The sequence below is a fragment of the Ochotona princeps genome, chromosome 11, assembly GCF_030435755.1.
Source record: "Ochotona princeps isolate mOchPri1 chromosome 11, mOchPri1.hap1, whole genome shotgun sequence".
NCBI classification, from domain to species: Eukaryota; Metazoa; Chordata; class Mammalia; order Lagomorpha; family Ochotonidae; genus Ochotona; species Ochotona princeps.
The window spans coordinates 23,526,875-23,534,022 of record NC_080842.1 but is presented as its reverse complement, the minus strand read 5'-3'; the positions used below and the strand labels follow the sequence as shown (position 1 = coordinate 23,534,022).

General features: G+C 40.9%; 1 pseudogene; it reads right to left on the bottom strand.

Moving 5' to 3' along the window:
* Positions 1–5,501: 5,501 nt before the first annotated feature.
* On the bottom strand, positions 5,502–5,618 carry LOC118760065 (U6 spliceosomal RNA; annotated as a pseudogene).
* Between the last annotated feature and the right edge of the window lie 1,530 nt (positions 5,619–7,148).

Genomic DNA, 7,148 nt, shown 5'->3' with positions numbered 1-7,148 from the left:
TGCGAAGCAGGGCCACCGGGATTAGAACCGGCCACCATATGGGATCCCGGCGCTTTCAAGGCGAGGACTTTAGCCACTAGGCCACACCGCTAGGCCCGGTTCTGAGATTTTTAAACAGAAATTGTTAAACAGAAAACTGAACGTGCTTTTAATCAGAAAAAAATTAATTGGTGTTATGAAAGTGCTCTATGTAATTTTTACAGAAATATCCAGAAGACATGATCAAAAAAGTCACAACTTGACATTTTCTTTGCTGTGACATATTCATTAATTTCTTAAAATGAAAGAAAAATAAAAATAAGGACATGAAGAAGCATCTAGATAGTTATAACAGTCTACAGTGATATCTTGGCATGACTGATTATTTATTAGTCCCTGTAAAATCTTTGATATTTTCTTACTATTGGAATTAGTCCAAATACACATTATAATTAATGCATACCAGGTTTGGTGAAGGAAAGAAGATAGGAGAAAATATTTCAGGAAATTGTAAAGAAAACGCAAACTTGATTTATTTTATTGTTTGTATAGAGGTTCTCTTGAATTTTTAAAAATATTTAATATATTTATTTGAAAGAATTACACACAAAGAAATGGAGAGACAACAATCTTCCACCTGCTGTTTGCTCCTCCAATTGCCACAATGCCAGTGCTGGATTAGGCCAAAGCCAAGAGTCAGAAGTTTCTTTCTGGTTTCCCATATGAGTACAGGGGTTCACGGACTTGGTTTATTTTCTACCACTTTCCCAGGCACATTAGCAGGGAACTGGATCAGAACTGGAATAGTCTGAACTTGAATTGGCACCCATACGTGATGCTGGAGTTGCATCACATTGTGCCACAACACTACCCCTCTTCTTGAATTTTTAAAACAGAATACTATATTTAATAAGACTTATTTTAGTCAAAAGACTGAAGAGATTGTTTGCCCTCGGAGTGGACTATGGTTTCTTGGGATTTTTTTTAACAGTAGAAAATAAACACCTTTGGTGCCACTTCTCCCATGAGTCAAAACTAAGATGTTTGGTGGTGCAGCACTTGGCTCAATGGTTAGGCTCTTGTTTGGAATGCTTGCTTCCTATAATGGAGTGCCTGGGTTTGGATCACAGACTCACTTCTGATTCTAGCTTTTTGGGAGATGTACCCTGGCAGGTGACAGTGATGGCTCAGGTGACTGAGTCACTGCCACACACATGGGAGACCAAGACTGAATCCTTGAATCCTGATTTTGGATTGGCCTTGCTCTAGCTTATAGAGGCACTTGGGGAGTGAAAGGGTAACATAAGTTTCAAGAGTACAGTTCCTTCTCTCAGCAGCTCTGCTCTTTTCCTGTCTCTGTTACCTCTCCATCTATTTCCCTCCCACTCTATCCTGCTTTTACAAAGGGTGAGCTTCCCAGAGTGCCAGATGTTGGGTCACACGTGCCTGGAGTGATTTGGCTTCCTCCAAAGGAACACCTGTTGTTCCTCTGCAAGATCACAGCTGTGGTCACTCTTTCCAAGGGCATTTCTTGACTCCCAGAATTCTTATGGAAAACCAGACACTCCCCCTCATGGATCTTTGTTTTCCTGAGGCTAGCTCATCTACTATTATTGCTGCTTTGTGCATCAGTCTTCTCTGCATTGTATGCTTTTTAAAATTTTACAAGTAGAGTTATAGAAAGAGAACGAGAGACACAAAGAGAAGTCTTCCCTCCAATGGTTCACTCCCCAAACAGCTGCCAATGGCCAGAGCTGGGTTGATCCAAAGTTGCAAATCAGGAACCTCCTTTGGATCGCCCACATGTGTACAGGAGCCCAAGGTTCCAGGCTGTCCTCCCCTACTTTTCCAGACCTTAAGCAGGGAGCTTGATTGGAAGTAGAGCAGCTGGGACACAAATAGGTGTGCACATAGGATGCCAAGACTGCAGGCAAAGGCTTAGCCTGTTATCCCATTGTGTCAGCCCTTCTGGTGGCTATTACAAGAACAGGGACTTTGGGATAATGAACAGGCAATGCAAGAAAACTGTGAGTCATGTGGAAAATGAAGAGTAGGCTACAAATGACACAGAGTCTTTAAATTTTCAACTATGTTATAGATTCTTACATAATTTATTGAATTTTTCCTTTTCAGTTATTGAGAAGTTGGTCTGTAAATAAAGGGCCAACTGGTAATTGTACACATGGCTGTAGGTTCTGGAGAACTTTCCTTTGGGTATGAAACAAGATCATGAAAAAATGAGACAAGCAAATGAAGACTGAGAAGAGTACGAGAGAAAAGTGGTTCACTACTTCTGAAAGCAGTGCTGACTCTCTACAAGTGCCCCAAAACATTGGACCAAACACTGGCTGAGTAAGACTGATGATTTTTGTTTGGGCCTGGCATGATGACTCAGTGGCTAAATCCTTACCTTGCAAGTGCTGGGATCCTACATGGGCACTGGTTTGTATTCCAGCTGCTCCACTTCCCATCCAGCTCCCTGATTGTGGCCTGGAAAAGCAGTAGAGGATGACCCAAAGCTATGGGACCCTGCACCCACATGGGAGACCCAGAAGAAGCTCCTGGCTCTTGGCTTCTGGTTGGCACAAGTCAAGCCATGGTACCACTTGGGGAGAGAACCATCAAACGAAAGATCTTTCTGTCTGTCTCTCCTTCTCTCCGTGAATTTGTCTTTTCAATAAAAATAAGCAATTTAAAACAAAGAAAATATTTTTCTCTTTTATAAAGCTTTCCAGTGCAGGGAAACTGATTTTAAAAGCTTACAAGCAAACAAATTATTAGCCAATAATTTGAGAGATAAGGGTCATTAAGACCATAAGGAGTGTCATGAGCTAGAGAGTGATTGAGGGACTACTTGTGGGTTAGCAAAGCCCTTAAGAGGAGCTTATATTTATGCTGAGACTATAAGAACGAGAACATCTGGGAGACAAATATTCCAGGCAGGCAGTGTGTGTTGCAGGCCCTGGGATTAAAGAGTTCAGAGTGTTTGAGACACCTAAAGGAATCTACTACAGGCAGAACAGAAAATGGGAGGAAAGTGGTGATTCAAATGATGAAGCTGGAGAAAAAGAAAGAAAGCAGCAAATGTAGCACCCTAGAGGCCGAAGAAAAGACACCTGATTCATAAAGGACACTCTGATTGCTGTGTAAATACTTGATAATGAGAGAGTCGTTGGAAGCAGGGCGAGAGGCGATGATCTCATGTGTAGGGTACTGGGGGCAGAGATAAGAAAACAAGCTGCAGCAGTGGGGTGAGGAGTAGGGAAGCAATGATTTTCAGAAATGCAATATGAGCAGAATAGAAACAAGTGTGTGTGTAGGAAAGAAAAACATATAGAAATTAAGAATAAGTACAACTGCAATCTGAAGACATAGTATGAATTAAGAAGGGAGTACAGATTGGGAATAGAGTCCACATTACAGAGTCTGGAGCCACACAAGCCATTGGACAAGGATGAATTTACCTGGAAATCAATACAAAATGGATTGTATGCAGGAAATGGCCATGATAAATTCTGCTTTGGGCACATTTGCATTTTCTTGTTCACAGTGAGGAGCTCAGGCTAGAGGATCACTAGAAAAGACGGAGGGACTAACATCATAGTATAATGATTTAAGCTGCCACCTGCAACTGCTGGATCCCATTTGACACTGATTCAAGTACCAGCTGCTCTGCTTCCAATTCAGCTCCTTGCCAATGTGCCTGGGAAATCAGCAGGAGATGGGCCAATTGCAGCAGCCCTGCCACTCACATGGGAGACCTAGATGGAATTTCAGCCTTCTGGCTTTAGCCTGGCCCACCCACAGCTATTTGAGGAGAGAACTAGCAGATGGAAGATCTTCCCCGACACACCAAGTGTGTCTTCTAAATGAATGAATGAATGAATAAATAAATAAATCTTAAAAAAGAAGAAGAGGAAGAAGGAGGAGGAGAGGAGCTGGCATTAGGTGTAGTGAGTTTAAGCAGTCACCTGTAGCACTGGCACCCCCATATGAATACTGATTCAAGTCCTGGCTATTGTACCACTTCTGATTTTAGTTGCCCATTAATGCACCTGGAAAATCAGTGGAATGTTGCTCAAGTCTTCGGGCACCTGCAGCCATGTGGGAGATGTGGAAGAAATTCCTGGTTCTTGGCTCCCAGCTTCAGCCTTGCCCAGTCTTGGATTTTGTAACCAATGTGGAAGTGAACCAACAGATGAAAGATCTCTTTCTTTCTCTCTCTCTCTCTCTCTCTGTGTCTTCCTCTTTTTTTAACTCTGGATTTCAAATAAATAAATAAATAGATAAATATTTTTAAAATTAGAGAGGGGGAGAGAGATAGAGAGAGAGACAGAAACAGGGACACACAGAGAGAAATCTTCCATCCGCTGGTTCATTTCTCAAATGACCGTAATGGCAAGGGCCAGGCTTGGCTGAAGCCAGCAGCCTGGAACTTCATCAGGATCTCCCATGTGGGGTGGCAGAAGCCCAAGTTCTTGGCCCATCTTCTGCTGATTTCCCAGACATGTTAACAGAGAGCTAGATCAAAAGTGGAGCAGCCAGGAATTTGAACCAGTGCCCATATGAGATGCTAGTATTGTGAAAGGTAGCTTAACCCACTTTGCCACAATTTTAGAAAGAGTACTGGGCTAGATTAGAAACTATAATCTTTCTCTTTCCAAGAGATTCAGATTATTTATTCTATAATCTGAATAACAACAAGCCTTGGGCCCGGCGGCGTGGCCTAGCGGCTAAAGTCCTCACCTTGAAAGCCCCGGGATCCCATATGGGCGCCGGTTCTAATCCCGGCAGCTCCACTTCCCATCCAGCTCCCTGCTTGTGGCCTGGGAAAGCAGTTGAGGATGGCCCAAAGCTTTGGGACACTGCACCCTTGTGGGAGACCTGGAAGAGGTTCCAGGTTCCTGGCATCGGATCGGCGCGCATCGGCCTGTTGCGGCTCACTTGGGGAGTGAAACATCGGATGGAAGATCTTCCTCTCTGTCTCTCCTCCTCTCTGTATGTCTGGCTGTAATAAGATGAATAAATCTTTAAAAAAAAAAACAAGCCTTTATTAAAGGCTATATTTGCTTGGCAGTATCACAAACACTGTGGTTGGAAAAAAAAGACAAAAATAATACCCAGTGCTATAAGAATATTTTATTTCAACTGGGGAGACAGAGAAGTGAGCAGACATCTGTAATATTATACAAATTCCCATACTCCTTGCTTCATGGAATTTAACATTATCTGTAATCTAGACCTATGAACAAAGAGATCACTTATTAAAGATACTGTCTTTTGTTCCAGCACTGTGGTATTTTTGATCCAGATAACTGCTAATGGGAAAAAAGCAGAATATGGTTCAAGTATTTGGACTCCCATGTGGAGACCTAGAAGAAGCTGCTGGCTCCTGATTTCAGCTTGTACTAGTCCTGGCCATAGTGGCCATATATGGAGTGAATCAGCAGATGGTAGATCCCTCTCTCTCTCTCCCCTTGTTTCTCTGTAACTCATTTTCCAGTAAACAAAAATTTACATGGAAATAAAGGTACTGACTGCCTATCCAGTTGAGATTTTCTGTCATCCTCCTGCAGGGGGCCATGTTAATCTTCTTAATATTCTTCCAATTCTAGCGTATGTGATGTCGAAGTGAGCACCCACTTGAGATTATTCCATCGACTAGTTCAGAAATACTAGAGCTATTGTATACTATTGTTACTCAGTTCCTAGGTTTCTCATCTTCCCAGGCTCCTTAACTCATTTAATGTCTTTAGTTTTAGGTTTAAACATTCTGATCAACTTTCATGATATTTTATAAGTTTTAACCAGAATCTGATTCCACAGAAAATGTGATGAGTGTGAACCTAAGTGGAAGATTTGTATCATGACCAAAGAAATGCTTTGTCAATTTTCATTTTTATTACTCCATGAAATGTTATGACTGTGAATTTGATGTGACCTCTTCACCCTCAGCACCCTTTGTGCCATTCAGAAAGCATTATATGACACAATATCAGATTATTTGTTTAAATTTTGGTCTATGAAAAGGAGCATCAAAAGAAGACAAAGGTCCCTGTAGGATCACAGATTGCTGGTTACAAAGAAGGAGCCATAAGCTTCATGCATTTTTTCATCCAATTTATTTTGCTTCACAAGATAAGGTGAGGTATGCAATGGCTCACTCTGGTGTTATAGTTAATTTTAACTCTCATATCAATAAGCAGATGCCTTTTCAAGTTATAAAAAGTCTGCCATTATTATTATCAACAGCAGAGAATGAGGTCATTGTACTCATAGTACTATAAAAAGCTAAAGTATAATGGAAGAGTAAAAATATAACTCAGAGGGAAGAAAAACCTCACCAAACCTGCAAAATATCTTTTGAAGCAAGAAATACCACATTGGATTTCCTTCACAAATAAGCACTGGGTGCAGAGAAAGATTATGAACCTTCAATGGAAGTGGACTCTCTTAAGGATTGTTGTGAATTAGCTATTTCATGACGCCCTGTTTACTATTTGCATGGGACAATTTCTACAGGTTGATTTGTAAAGTCATCTGCAAATGGAAGCATTAGGATAGAAAAATTATATACATCCAGTTGAAATTTGAATTATCAATGTATTAGAATATTTGAAATAATTACCCCAGCTTTCATTACTTATGCTTGAACAAAGTATATTTTATGAGTTTGAGAAGCAGGCAAAGACAGGGAATTATTTAACAAACAGGTGAATTAGTGCCAAAACAAATCATATAGAAATTGCTTTGCATGCAGTGAAAGTGGGAGGTAAACCTGAAAAGAAACTAACAGTCAGGGAAATTAAATAATTGCTTTAGGATAAGCCTTTACCTTGTCCTGCCTGTCCATATTTTTACAACCTTCCTACCTACCAAAATGAAAGCTTGGTTTAGACATCACCTTTGGCATTTTTTTCTATTCTGTATTTTACATATTTTTATGTGACTGCCAAGATGGATTAATTTAGAGTCACCTTTAAAACTCAGAAAAATTCACATAAGTTTCATTATGTGAAACTCAAGTGATTGACATGAAAGAGATGCAGTAATAATCATGGAAGAGCCACTCAACAGTGACAACCCCACACTGACTCTGCTAATTCTTCCCGAGTCCTTCCCTTGTCCCTGGTACCCCTACCACACCCAAACCCACTTAAAGAGCTATA